Source organism: Lynx canadensis, chromosome C1, assembly GCF_007474595.2.
Source record: "Lynx canadensis isolate LIC74 chromosome C1, mLynCan4.pri.v2, whole genome shotgun sequence".
NCBI classification, from domain to species: domain Eukaryota; kingdom Metazoa; phylum Chordata; class Mammalia; order Carnivora; family Felidae; genus Lynx; species Lynx canadensis.
The window spans coordinates 11,715,870-11,729,306 of NC_044310.1; the positions used below are offsets into that span (position 1 = coordinate 11,715,870).

A 13,437-nucleotide genomic window follows, 5' to 3' on the forward strand; every position below is an offset into this window, starting at 1 on the left:
GCTCAGTTGGTAAAGCATGTGACACTTGATCTCAGGGTCATGAGTTCAAGCCCCACAATGGGCATAGAGCTTACTTAAAAATAAAAAAAAATTTTTAAAGTATCCTTGGGGCACCTGAGTGACTTAGTCAGTTATGTGTCCAACTCTTGATCTCGGCTCAGGTGATCAGACCACAGTTTGTGGAATTGAGCCCCGAATCAGGTTCTGGGCTGATGGTGTGGAGCCTGCTTGAGATTCTCTCTCTCTCCCTCTCTGCCCCTCTCCTGCATTCTCTTTCTCTCAAAAATAAATAAATAGAGCACCAGGTTGGCTAATCCAACCAACTCTAATTGAGAGTGTCCAACTCTCAATTTCAGCCTGGGTCATGATCTCATGGTTTGTGGCTTTGAGCCCCGCATCAGGCTTCACATTGATGGTGTGGAGCCTGCTTATGGTTCTTTCTCTCCCTCTCTCTACCCCTTCAGTGCTCTCGATCTCGCTCTCTCTCTCAAAATAAATAAACTATAAAAATAAATAAACTTTTAAAAAAAGTATCCAAAATATTGAATATTCTAAAGGAATATTAATAGCTGAAATGTAAATCTTGTTTGCCTTTATTGAAATTAACTGAACTACCTCAAATTTATTTATTACTGGAAGATAAAATAAGTTACTGTCCAGAAAAGTAAAATTTTATGTAAAAATTTATGAGCAACCAATACTTTATATAATATCTATATATTTACCATAAGTAAACAAGCATCAAAGCACCACAAGATTACTTCCGCTTTGGAAGCAAAACATAGTGACACTGGAAAAAATTAAATTAAAAACTTGGGAGAAGGGGCGCTTGGGTGGCTCAGTTGGTTAAGCATCCAACTCTTGGTTTCAGCTCAGTCATGATCTCACAGTTTCATGGGCTCTGTGCTGACCGTGTAGAGCCTGCATGGGATTCTCTCTTTTCTCCCTCTCTTTCTGCCCCTCCCCAATTTGTGCTGTCTCTGTCTCTCTCTGAATAATCTTTTTTTAATTTTAATAAAATAAATAAATAAATAAAAACTTGGGAGAAAACTTTACAAATTAAAAAAGAGAAATTCCAGGGGCGGCTGGGTGGCTCAGTTGGTTGAGCGTCTGACTTTGGCTCAGGTCATGATCTCATGGGTCGTGGGTTTGAGCCCCGCATTGGGCTCTGTGTTGACAGTGCAGAGCCTGGAGCCTGCTTCGGATTCTGTGTCTCCCTCTCTCTCTGCCCCTCCCCTGCTCATGCTGTCTCTCTCCGTCTCTCAAAAAAATAATTAAATGTAAAAAAAAAATTTTTTTTAAATAGAAATTCCATACAGAACAAATCAAAATTCAAAGCAAATTTGCCTTCTAATACATGCATGAGTAAGGAAGTGTAAAATTAAACTACAGGAATACCACTAAGTCATAATTTTATAAGACATTGAGAAAGGTCACTAAAAACAATTTAGTTTCTTTTTCCAACACTTTTTTTTTTTTTTTTTTTGGCTTACAGTAAGCTATATGCCCAATGTGGGGCTTGAACTCACAACCCCAAAATCAAGAGTTGCATGCTCTTCCAAATGATCCAGCCAGGTGCCCCAATACTGGGCAAGTTTTAAAAAATATTTTATTTTTGTAAAGCAATCTCTACACCCAACATGGGGCTGGAACTCACAATCCCGAGATCAAGAATCCCATGCTCTACCAACTGAGCCAGCTAGGCACCCCTGGGCAACTTTTAAATGACTTGTCCATTGTCCTTGTACATGTAACAAACTCACAATTACAAAAAAAAAAAAAATAAGTGAACACATCACCTTCACTTTTCTGTCAACCACAGCATTAAAGCCCTCATTTTTAGTGTTGAGTGCTTACATGGTAACATGTAAACATGAGTGTTACCAAATTGTTAAGTATTCAATTAATACTGCACCAAAGATTCTACACATCCAAAAACTCAAAATTTTCGCAACATATGGGACAACATGCTTAATTAATTATAAAACTACCACAGTACTAAGATGAGGAACTGTATTGGGATGCAGAAACTCAGTATCACAGATTCTAAGCAATCTCAATCTACATGAGTAGATTCTATAAAATAGCTTAGTATAGTTCTGGTTTAAATCATCAACTTCACCCAAAAAGGCAAAGGACTTTCTCACTTAATTTATTACTGGGAGAAGGGAGACAGTACCAATAACCACTTATAATCAAGATTCTAAGGGACTCACAACTAAACATTAACCAAACATGATCAAACTAAAATCATACAGTACTTCTTGTGCCAGTTTAGAAAACAAAAACAAAAACAAAAACAAAAACAAAAACAGCACCACTCCAACGTTGTCACCATTCAGTAATCTGAGATATTTTAACTGCAGCTGCAATGTTTGTGTTTGCTGCCTGGCGTATGACTCACTCTCAGGTTCTCCCAAGACTCTGTTGGATTTTTGAGAATGCAGAAATCATACCTGGGGCATACTGTGTGGGAGGTGTCATGACACTGAATGAATAAAAGGGGGAAAGAACTCACGATAAAAAAATTTTTAAGGTCTTATAAAAAGCAAGTCACTCACAAAAGGCAGATTTTTCTGCAGCAACAGGAAAGAATGGGGAGTAATCCTGGTCCTGAGAAGCCTTCCTTGACTCCCTTGGTTGGATTTTGTGCACTTCTCACTTCTTACACTACAATATACTTAACCAGTTTCCTTGTCTGGCTCCCCAACCAGACTATAGGCAACTTGAGATCAAAAGGTGTCTTATCTTAGAATCATTAGTGCCTACTTCCCAAAATGCCCAGCATATTTAGAGGGCCCTCGGTAGAGATTTTCATGAAACCGATCATCGAATAATCAATCTTACGTTTACCTTTTATTTTACAAAGAACTTTCACAAAACATCACCTCTTTTGACTCACGTAACAATCTTGGGAGTGGAAAAGGCATTAGTTAACCAGACAGCTTCTGGTTTTATAAAGAATTGTTAATGCACAGACTAAAACAACCCTGAAATCACAAAAGATAATCACATATGTGTTCATCTTTGAAATACCTTCTCCTTGGGACCTCAATATTCCTGTAAAACCCAGAGGTTTTACTAGCATTTTCTGTGTCTGCTCTTCATAATAGGTAGGAATCACACACCGCCCTGAACCGTACAGGAGAGTTTTAACTACATAAAGCAGTGTTACACAAAGGCTCTTAGAAATCAGACAGTAAAGAGCATCCTAAGCTATTTTTTTTCCCCTGATCCTATTCTTTTCGTGACTCTGGAAGGGTAAAGAATTGCAAAAGGCCAAACGCTGGAGAATGAATGATGTCATGGATGTCATGAAGTTGCATCAATACCTGGTGATGATTTAGCACAACAATGCAACACATTATGCCAAGATGCATAATGTCAAACGATCGGGATCTTTTACTGCATTAATTTCATGACTCTTCATTAGCAAATTGAAATGTAAAGTGGCTCTCAAATTTTGTATGATGAAGACGTTATCTGCTCACGTTTATGTCCTTATGGAAGGCACTAAGAAAATCTACAAATTTCTATGGGAAAGGCTTTAAGGAAAAAAAACAAAGAATTAGCTAATATTAAACCAAACAGTTGTCATTTTAACAATTAAAAGCTTTTTGAAGTAAAGGAAACATCCGTGGTCGACACAGATTAAGATTCATACTGGGTTTGTCAAAAGCAAACAGTTTACAGGGTATAAAATGACAACACACAATACAAAGGACACCCAATCAGATTAGACACATGAATATGCACAAAGTTAGGAATTTGACACAGAGAGTCACTACTCGCTGTAAAAGCTACAGGATGCATTTTATTTGTTTTTTTTCAGGATGCATGGTAAATGTTCAGTTCTAAATGGGGCATTTCCCCCTCTAATTTCCTTCTCCCTTTACCTATGATGTCATCATTTTAAACATAAGCAAAGCAAATTTAAGTTACAAAGGTAGTCGGTGTGTCCAAGCCCAAAGCCATCGCCTCAACAAACGCCCATATAGCACAATTCCAACTGATTCCATCATCCTTCAAGGAAGAGACCACAAGGCTTCAAACCGGCTTCCCAGCGTGAGATAAACGAAATAAAAATCTCCAAATTAGCAGTTGCACAACAACAAAAACTTACTCTCAGAAAGGAATAACAGGCATAGCACAAGGCCCCTGCCAGCAAGTGAGAACTGGTAAGGTGTCTGAATCTTCACCCCGAGCAATCAGAATCCCACCATCGAAACTCCGAAGACTTCGGCAATTAAGAAAAGCAGCTTTTATTTTCCTAATGAAATTCGGGGAGATTTAACAGACAAAAAGCAACCGGCTACGCCGAATCCCCAAAATACAAAGGTTTCAAACAAACGAAGGCTTCATTAGCACCTAAGTGAGCCTGCAGAGACCACGAAGATCTCAGAACGGGCTGTTCTCCGCTTACAGATCCGTTCCCACCCACCCTGCACCGTCCCCTTTGCACAATTCTCACAGTCACAACGTGGATGGCTGTCTCAATCAAGGAGACCCGCGGTTCCCACTTCGCCGGAGGAACCCTCGAAAAGCTAGGCGGTGAGACCGGCTGCTTGCGTCTAATTTTTCAAAGCCAGTTCCAAAATCTTTCCTTTGCAGCTTCAGCTTCAAAGACGCTGGCCCCCTCGCCGCAGCCCCAATTTTGGAAGGCACCGGGCTCCGGCTCCTCGGCGCAAGGCGTTACGGGATTCCGGGGCTGGGCGAAAGATTACCTGACACCCTTACAGCCATCCTTGCTCCGGTCAGATCCCCTTTCGTGGCCCCGGCGAGGGGACGTGTACCGCCCAGCTTGAGGAGAGGGGCCGGGTGGAAAGGGGCACTCCTCCTCCCTGCCCAACCCAGGGAGGCCGAGGATGACGACAGCAAGGCCCCCAGGCCAGCCAGCACCGACCCCCGCGCAGGATGCGCGTCCAGCGCGGGACCCGGGACGCCCCCTGCCCCCTGCGGGCCTGGGGCATAAAGGGCAGAAGGCGCCGGCTCCCCGCCGCGGCCCCAGGAGGGGGAGAGGCCTCACCTGGCCCAGCCCGCGCCACGCTCTCGGGTTCGCGCCGCTGGCGACGGCGATGAGGGAGCCGGGGACAGGGCCAGAGCAGAGGCGCTTCGCCTCAGGCCGCGCTTGCCGCACTCAAGCGCCTCACAGCTGGCGGGACCCCGAACCGCCCGGAGCCGCCATCTTCCTCCACTCAAACGCCGCCGCCGCCGCTGCTGCTCTGGCCAGGAGAAGACAGCGCGGAATGCGCATGCGCTGGGGGCCGGCGCGGAGGAGGCGCTCGCACATACGTCAGCGCGGCGGCCCCGCGCGAGGCGGCCTGATGGTGCGGCCATGTTGGGAAGGGTTGCGGTCCTGGGCAGAGGTTCTCCAGGGGTTAGAACGCCGCCTGCGGGTGTGAAGCTGGAGTAAAGAAGGGTCGCGCTTCTGCGCCCGCCTTCCTTGGGTCCCTGGCACCGACCTCAGAGCTGCACCCACCCTCTCTGGCACTGCCTAGGGGCAACTGGGCAGTTTTCCCAGAGGCTTGGGACTGATAGACCCCCTGGCCTGGAATTAACTCATTTGGACCCCCGGAGGCCTGATGGGAGCAAGGGAGGGCAGTGGTGAATGGAAGTACTCTTGGATGTCAACTGAAGAAGGGAAACAACGTGCCTTGATCGGGCAGTCGAAGTGTCCCTTAACGGAAGCAACCGCTGGGTGACTTGTTCCTACAGCTCCATTTATCAGATGAGGAAAACTGAGGTGCAGAGTCGTACGAGTATATTTTCTCAAGGCCACACATCTGAGGGGCAGGGTGAGGGTGGGGGAGGCAAGACAGAATAGGCATATATGATTCACAAGCTCCAATAGTTTACGGTATCACTGTCACCAGGCGGCGGGGTCCAGCAAAGGGAGCAACCTGGTGTGTAGGTGAGAATCTTCATGAACTCATGCGTGGTCTAAGGAAATGCCAGAGATACAGAGCCCAAGGGTTTCAGTCTACACCCCTTGTACCTGAGACTGGAGGAATCTTAAGCTGCCAGCCCACCACTTTGGAATAAAGTGGACCTTCTGAGATACCTCTTAGGGCGTAGGTCTGGGTCAGAACCCAAGTCCCCTCTCAAGTAGGGAGGGCAAGGTGCTACTGAGGAGACTTGGGTCAGCCTCAGAAAGCACTGGATCTGGGTTCCTCAAACTTGAATAATGCAGAAACCCCTGGGGATACACTCACCGAATCCCAGCATGAGAAACACCGATTTAAGAAACTCAAGTCTTTCCGGGGCACCTGGGTGGCTTAGTTGGTTAAGCATCTGACTCTTGATTTCGACTCAGGGCATGATCTTGCAGTTTGTGGGTTTGAGCCCCATGTCGGTCACTGCACTGACGGTGGAGAGTCTGATTGGGATTCTTGTTCTCCCTCTCTCTCTGCTCCTCCCCCGTTTGCTCTCCCTCTCTCTCTCTCTCTCAAAATAAGTAAGTAAACATTAAAAGGTTAAAAAAAAAAAAACCCTCAAGTCTTTCAGGTAGGAAACATGGAAATGTCACTGTGTAAGAGAAATTTGGCAATTGCAACTGGTAAAAGAAATAGTAAAATACTGTGATTAAAGAGCACGTGGATGGCTCAGTTAAGCCACTGACTCTTGATTTCGGCTCAGGTCACGATCTCGCGGTTTATGAGTTCGAGCCCCCCATCGCGCTCTGCACTGACAGTGCTGAACCTGCTTGGGATTCTCTCTCTCCCTCTCTCTCTGCCCCTCCCCTGCTTGCTCCTTCTCAAAAATAAATAAGCATTTAATATAATATAGTATAATATAATATAATATAATATAATATAATATAATATCTTGTCATTAAAAACCCAAGCATAAAAATTGCCATAAAGTTTGTGACTAATCCTACCACCCACCAAAATACTCTATAGAGCTCAATGTTAGAAACACTGAACTGGCTACTAACTGCTTCCTTTTAAAAATGCAGGTTCCAGGGCTGGCCTCAGACCCCACTTCAGACTTTTTCTAAAACTTTCTAGGGCTTCTGATGCCCGGATTGGTTTGGAACTGCTCGATCATGTTAGAACAGGTTAAAACATAGAACTACTCCACCCTGAATCTCCTAGCTCAAAGACAACAGATACTGCTCTGTTTTGTTCACAGCTTTATTATCTAATACAGAGATTGGCATACAGTAGAGACTTGCTAAATACGTGTTGAATAAGTGAACACACTGGAAATTTGACAACTGAGAGAGCATTCAGTCAGCAAATATTTAGTGAGTGCCTACTATATGCCAAACCATGTAATATGTATAGTAATATATTTTTATTCATTTTATTTAAATGTTTATTTATTTATGTCGAGAAAGAGAGAGCATGCATGCACGTGTGCACATACAAGTGGGGAAGGGCAGAGGAAGAGGAAGAGAGAGAGAATTCCAAGTAGGTTCCATGCTGGCCAGCGCAGGATTCAATCTCACAACCGTGAGATCGTGACCTGAGCCAAAATTGAGAGTCAGTCGCTTAACTGATTGAGCCATCCAGGTGCCCCTGGTAATATATTTTTAAATATATTCGTGGAGGAACCCATGGAAGTCCCCTACGTTACTGGGAGAGACAGACAATAAGCAAGTAAATAAACCAAAATGAAAGGATAAATTGTGATAAGAATGAAAGTATTATCATTAAAACAAAATTGTCAAAAATAATCACAGCTGATGTTTATTGTTTGGTCTTATGAGTCAAACTGCTAAGTAGGTGCCATTTTGCAGCTGATGAAACTGAGGAGGGATGCCTGGCTGGCTCAGTCAGTGAAGCATGCAACGCTTGATCTTGGGGTTGTGAGTTCAAGCCCCACGTTGAGTGCAGCGATTACTTAAAAATAAAATCTTTAGGGGCGCTGGGTGGCTCAGTCGGTTAAGCGACCGACTTCGGCTCAGGTCACGATCTCGCGGTCCGTGAGTTCGAGCCCCGCGTCGGGCTCTGTGCTGACAGCTCAGAGCCTGGAGCCTGTTTCAGATTCTGTGTCTCCCTCTCTCTGACCCTCCCCCATTCATGCTCTTTCTCTCTCTGTCTCAAAAATAAATACACGTTAAAAAACATTTTTTGAATAAAATCTTTAAAAAGAAAAGAAAAGAAAAAAGAAAAAAAAAAGAAAAAAGCTGAGGCATACAGAGATTAAGTAGCTCAACCCATGATCACAGGCAGAGGTCTGAACCCAGGTGGTTTTACGTCAAAGTCTTTGTTGTTGTTGTTAATTTTGTTAATTATTTTTTTCCAATTTTTTTGGAAACATTTACTATCCTATCCTTTTTAAGTGTAGCATTTGTTGGTATTAAGTGCATTCATATTATGGAACCATCACCACCATCCATCTCCAGAACTTTTTTTTATTTTTAATTATAAAAAATTTTTTTTAATGTTTATTTATTTCTGAGACAGAGAGAGACAGAGCATGAGTGGGGGAGGGGCAGAGAGAGAGGGAGACACAGAATCAGAAGCAGGCTCCAGGCTCCCAGCCGTCAGCACAGAGCCCTGATGCGGGGCTTGAACTCACAGACCGAGAGATCATGACCTGAGCCGAAGGCGGACGCTCAACCGACTGAGTCACCCAGGCGCCCCTATTTTTAATTTTTAAAAAAAAATTTAATGTTTATTTGTTTTTGAGAGAGACAGAGCATGAGCGGGGGATGGGCAGAGAGAGAGGGAGACACAGAATCTGAAACAGGCTCCAGGCTCTAAGCTGTCAGCATAGAGCCTGATGCAGGGCTTAAACCCACAAACGGAGAGATCATGACCTGAGCTGAAGTCGGTCGCTCAACTGGCTGAGCCAACAGGGGTGCCTCCAGCACTTTTTTCTAAAGCGTAGTTTGACACACAACATTCTGTTGGTTTCAGGTATATGATATAATGATTCAAAATGTGTATACATTGCAAAGTGATCACCACAATATATCTACTATGTGTTACTGTTACCGCAGAGTTGTTACATATTTTTAACTATATTCCCGATTGTACATTGTATCCCTGTGTCTTGTTTTATAACTAGAAGTCTGTACCTTTTGGTCCCCTTCTCCTATTTTGCCCACTCTCTGACCCCTCCCTCCGGCAACCACCAGATTTTTCTCTGTATCTATCAATTTCTTTCTGTTCTGTTTTGTTTGTTCATTTGTTTTGTTTTTTAATTTTTTCAAGTTTATTTAATTATTTTTAAGTCATCTCTACACCTAATGTGGGCTTGAACCCACAACCCAAGATCAAGTGTCCCGTGCTCCACTGACTGAGCCAGCTAGATGTCCCTGTTTTGTTTTGTAGATCCCACGTGTGAGTGAAATCATACAAGGGTGCCTGGTTGGTTCAGTTGGTGAAGCATCCAACTGTTGATTTCGGCTCGGGTCATGATCTCCCAGTTTGTGATTGAGCCCCAAGTCGGGCTCCGTGCTGACAGCGCAGAGCCTGCTTGGTATTTCTCTCTCTCTCTCTCTCTCTCTCTCTCTTTCTCTCTCTCTCGGTCTCTGTGTGTGTGTGTCTCTCTCTCCTCCCCTCCCCCACTTGCACACGCATGTGTGCGCTCCCTCAAAATAAAAAACTGAAATCACACAGTATTTGTCTTTCTCTGACTTAGTTCATTTAGCATAATAGCCTCTAGGTCCATCCATGTTGTCACAGATGGCAAAATTGAATTCTTTTTTTTTTTTATGGCTGAGTAATATCCAATTGTACAAATATATCACACCTTTATCAGTTCACCTATCGATGGACACTTAGCTATTATAAGTAATGCTTCAATGAACATAAGGATGCATGTATGTTTTTGTTTTTGTTTTTTTTTAATTTTTTTTTCAACGTTTTATTTATTTTTGGGACAGAGAGAGACAGAGCATGAACGGGGGAGGGTCTGAGAGAGAGGGAGACACAGAATCTGAAACAGGCTCCAGGCTCTGAGCTATTGGCCCAGAGCCCAATGCGGGGCTCGAACTCACGGACCGCGAGATCGTGACCTGGCTGAAGTCGGACGCTTAACCGACTGTGCCACCCAGGCGCCCCTGCATGTATGTTTTTGAAGTAATGTTTTCGTTTTCTTTGGATAGATCCCCAGAAGTGGAATTGCTAGATGTTATGGTAGCTCTATTTTTGATTTTTTGAGAAACACCCATACTGTTTTCCACAGTGGCTGCACCCATTTACATTCCCTCCCATAGTGCACAAGGGCTCCCTTTTTCTCCACGTCCTCACCAATACTTGGTATTTCTTTTCTTTTTCATAGCAGCCATTTTCACAAATGTGAGGTGGCGTCTCTTTGTGGTTTTGATTTGCATTTCCCTGATGATGAGTGGTGTTGAGCCTCAAAACCTTGGTTATTGAACCCTATACAATGTTGCTTCTGACAAACAGGAGGACAGAAGATTGAGGCCAGTTTATATATGGTCTGAAATATCAGCAGGAAAACTGGATATTAACTTCTATGTCATGGAGATTTGGGGGTAGGGAGGATATGTGATGAAAATAGTATTTTAGAATAATCTCTCTGCAGTGTGAAGGCCAATTGGGATATGATTGAATACAATGAGACAAGAGACAAGAGGGCTGGCTGTCGCCTCTCTAATAAGTGTAAAAGAAAAGTTTTCCTCCAGAGTCGATTCCAGTAATCAACTACTGAAATTAATTTCTCATGTATATACCCATGTAGAGTAAGTAAGCTGTAAACATAGAGCAACATTCAAAGGGTGCAAAAGGACATACAAAAATTAAATCCATCCTACCAGTCCCCTGGCTACCTCTTTCCTCCACCAAAGCAACTACCATTACAAATTCCTTGTATCTTTCCAGAGATGTATACGCCAACAAACACATACACATATAGGGGCTCCTGGTTGGCTCAGTGGGAAAGCATATGACTCTGGATCTCCAGGCTGTGAGTCCCACGTTTGGGGTAGAGATTACTTTAAAAAGCAAAACAAGGGGCGCCTGGGTGGCGCAGTCGGTTAAGCGTCCGACTTCAGCCAGGTCACGATCTCGCGGTCCGGGAGTTCGAGCCCCGCGTCGGGCTCTGGGCTGATGGCTCGGAGCCTGGAGCCTGTTTCCGATTCTGTGTCTCCCTCCCTCTCTGCCCCTCCCCCGTTCACGCTCTGTCTCTCTCTGTCCCAAAAATAAATAAACGTTGAAAAAAAAATTTTTAAACAAAAAAAAAAAAAAAAAAAAAAAAAAAAAAGCAAAACAAGTACACATACAACATATAAATAAATAAATAAATAAATAAATAAATAAATACAAATAGCAGCAAGCTATACCTGCTGCTCTTTACCTTGCTGCTTTTTTTAAATAATAATTTTAAAACAATGTTTATTTATTTTTGAGAGAGAGAGAGAGACAGAGCATGAGTGGGAGAGGGGCAGAGAAAGAGGGAGACACAGAATCCGAAGCAAGCTCCCGGCTCCGAGCTGTCAGCACAGAGCCCCACGCAGGGCTTGAACCCACGAACCATGAGATCATGACCTGAGCCAAAGTCAGACGCCCAACCGACTGAGCCACCCAGGTGCCCCCCAATTTTTTTTAATGTTTATTTTTGAGGCAGAGAGACAGAGTGCAAGCGGGGGAGGGGCAGAGAGAGAAGGAGGCACAGAATCCGAAGCAGGCTTCAGGCTCCGAGCTGTCAGCACAGAGCCTGACATGGGGCTCGAACCCACGGCCCATGAAATCATGACCTGAGCCGAAGTCGGACGCTTAACTGACTGAGCCACCCAGACATCCCAAATGCCCTGTACCATATATTTTTTATTTTTTTTAATTTAATTTTATTTTTTTTACTTTTTTTAATGTTTATTTATTCTTGAGACAGAGACAGAGTGTGAACGGGGGAGGGGCAGAGAGAGGGAGACACAGAATCCGAAACAGGCTCCAGGCTCTGAGCTGACAGCACAGAGCCCGATGCAGGGCTCGAACCCATGAACTGTGAGATCATGACCTGAGCTGAAGTCGGACGCTTAACTGACTGAGCCACCCAGGTGCCCCTCATATATTTTTTAAATAAATTCTCTAGAGGTGGACATTTGTCTCTACTGTTTTGTGAGTATAAACAAAGTAGCAAAGCATATCCTTGTACTTTTGTTATTCGCATATGAGCAAATGTATCCACAGGGAAATTTTCTAGAAATGCAACTGCTGGGTCAAAAAGGCATGTAATGTACACTCTAAATATTGGTAAGATCTTTCTTTCTTTCTTTCTTTCTTTCTTTCTTTCTTTCTTTCTTTCACTTGCTTTCCCATTTATTTCTTAACACAACTGTCTACCTAGCATCAGTTTGTGCGTTAGATGGAAAGTTTCCTCACTGTGGGCTTTGCTCTTAATTCCTATCACATATCAGAGTGTTTTATCTGATGTATCAAAGGTGCCTGCAGTTCTGAGTACAAGTCCCAAATGTGAATAGTGTATCAAATGTATTTCACAGGAAAGAGAAACTCATGTTTTAGGATATCTGCTAATATCTACATGTACCACTACTGCAACTTCTTGGACTTTCCCCCTGATCGAAGAAAATCACCACCACTTCCTCGATTTCAGAACTTATTTGGTCCCATCCCCTCATTTTACAGATGAGGAAGGGACTTGCCCAAGGTCACAAGGGGTCTATATCTAGGGCTGGTGTCCAGCCTTAGTGGAACAAAAGCTATTTCCTTTGCAACATGCTCAAATGGTTTCCAAGGTCCTATCTTTCTGCTCGCCTGGAAAATTCAGTCTCAGGAATGTCCAACTAATTCCTTTGTGAAGGTGCAATGGCAAATATAACAAAATTGTAAGAAACTATCTCCCTCTGCTGGTAACATTCTACAACTACAAAGCCTTAAAAAAAAAAAAAAAAGCACATCAGCTGCAATGATGAAAAATTAATCAAACCTCAAGAGTGAGACTTTGGTGAGGCCTGATAGACAATCTCATCCTCCTTGCTGTCCCCAAGGCCCAGTCAGGATAATTCACTTAAGAGAACAGTTCACAGAAGAATGTGTTCAAAGTAAATATAGCTCCAGGGGTGTCTGCTGGCTCAGTCCATAGAGCATATAACACTTGATCTCCAGGTTGTAGGTTCAAGCCCCACGTTGGGTGGAGAGCTTACTTAAACATAAAAATCTTTAGGCGTGCCTGGGTGACTCTGTTGGTTAAGAATACGACTCCTGATATCGGCCCAGGTCATGATCTTGCAGCCTTGCCCTGAAGTGTGCCTCCCCCCACCCCCCCACCACCTCTCAGAATAAATAAACAAACTTAAAAAAAAAATAAAATCTTTTTTAAAAAACCCAACAAAGTAAACATAACTCCAGAGAGTGAACAAGACAAAATGCTTTTTCTCTGACATTGGTCAGGCTGTTCATAATATTTTATTATATTTTATACATAGAGAATTTGAATTGCTAATGGAATATCCAATGTGGAGATGCCAGTAAGAAGCCTAGATTAAGAATTGGTAAC

At 43.5% G+C, this 13,437-nt stretch overlaps 1 protein-coding gene across 1 annotated transcript in view; it reads right to left on the reverse strand.

The window, feature by feature from the left end:
* Positions 1-5,219, reverse strand: part of FBXO42 (F-box protein 42) — a 95,669-nt gene extending 90,450 nt beyond the window's left edge. Inside the window, exon 1 of the mRNA XM_030324874.2 lies at positions 5,027-5,219. The gene's annotated coding sequence lies outside the window, so the exon portion shown is untranslated. The remainder of the gene's footprint in view (positions 1-5,026) is intronic.
* Positions 5,220-13,437: the final 8,218 nt, after the last annotated feature.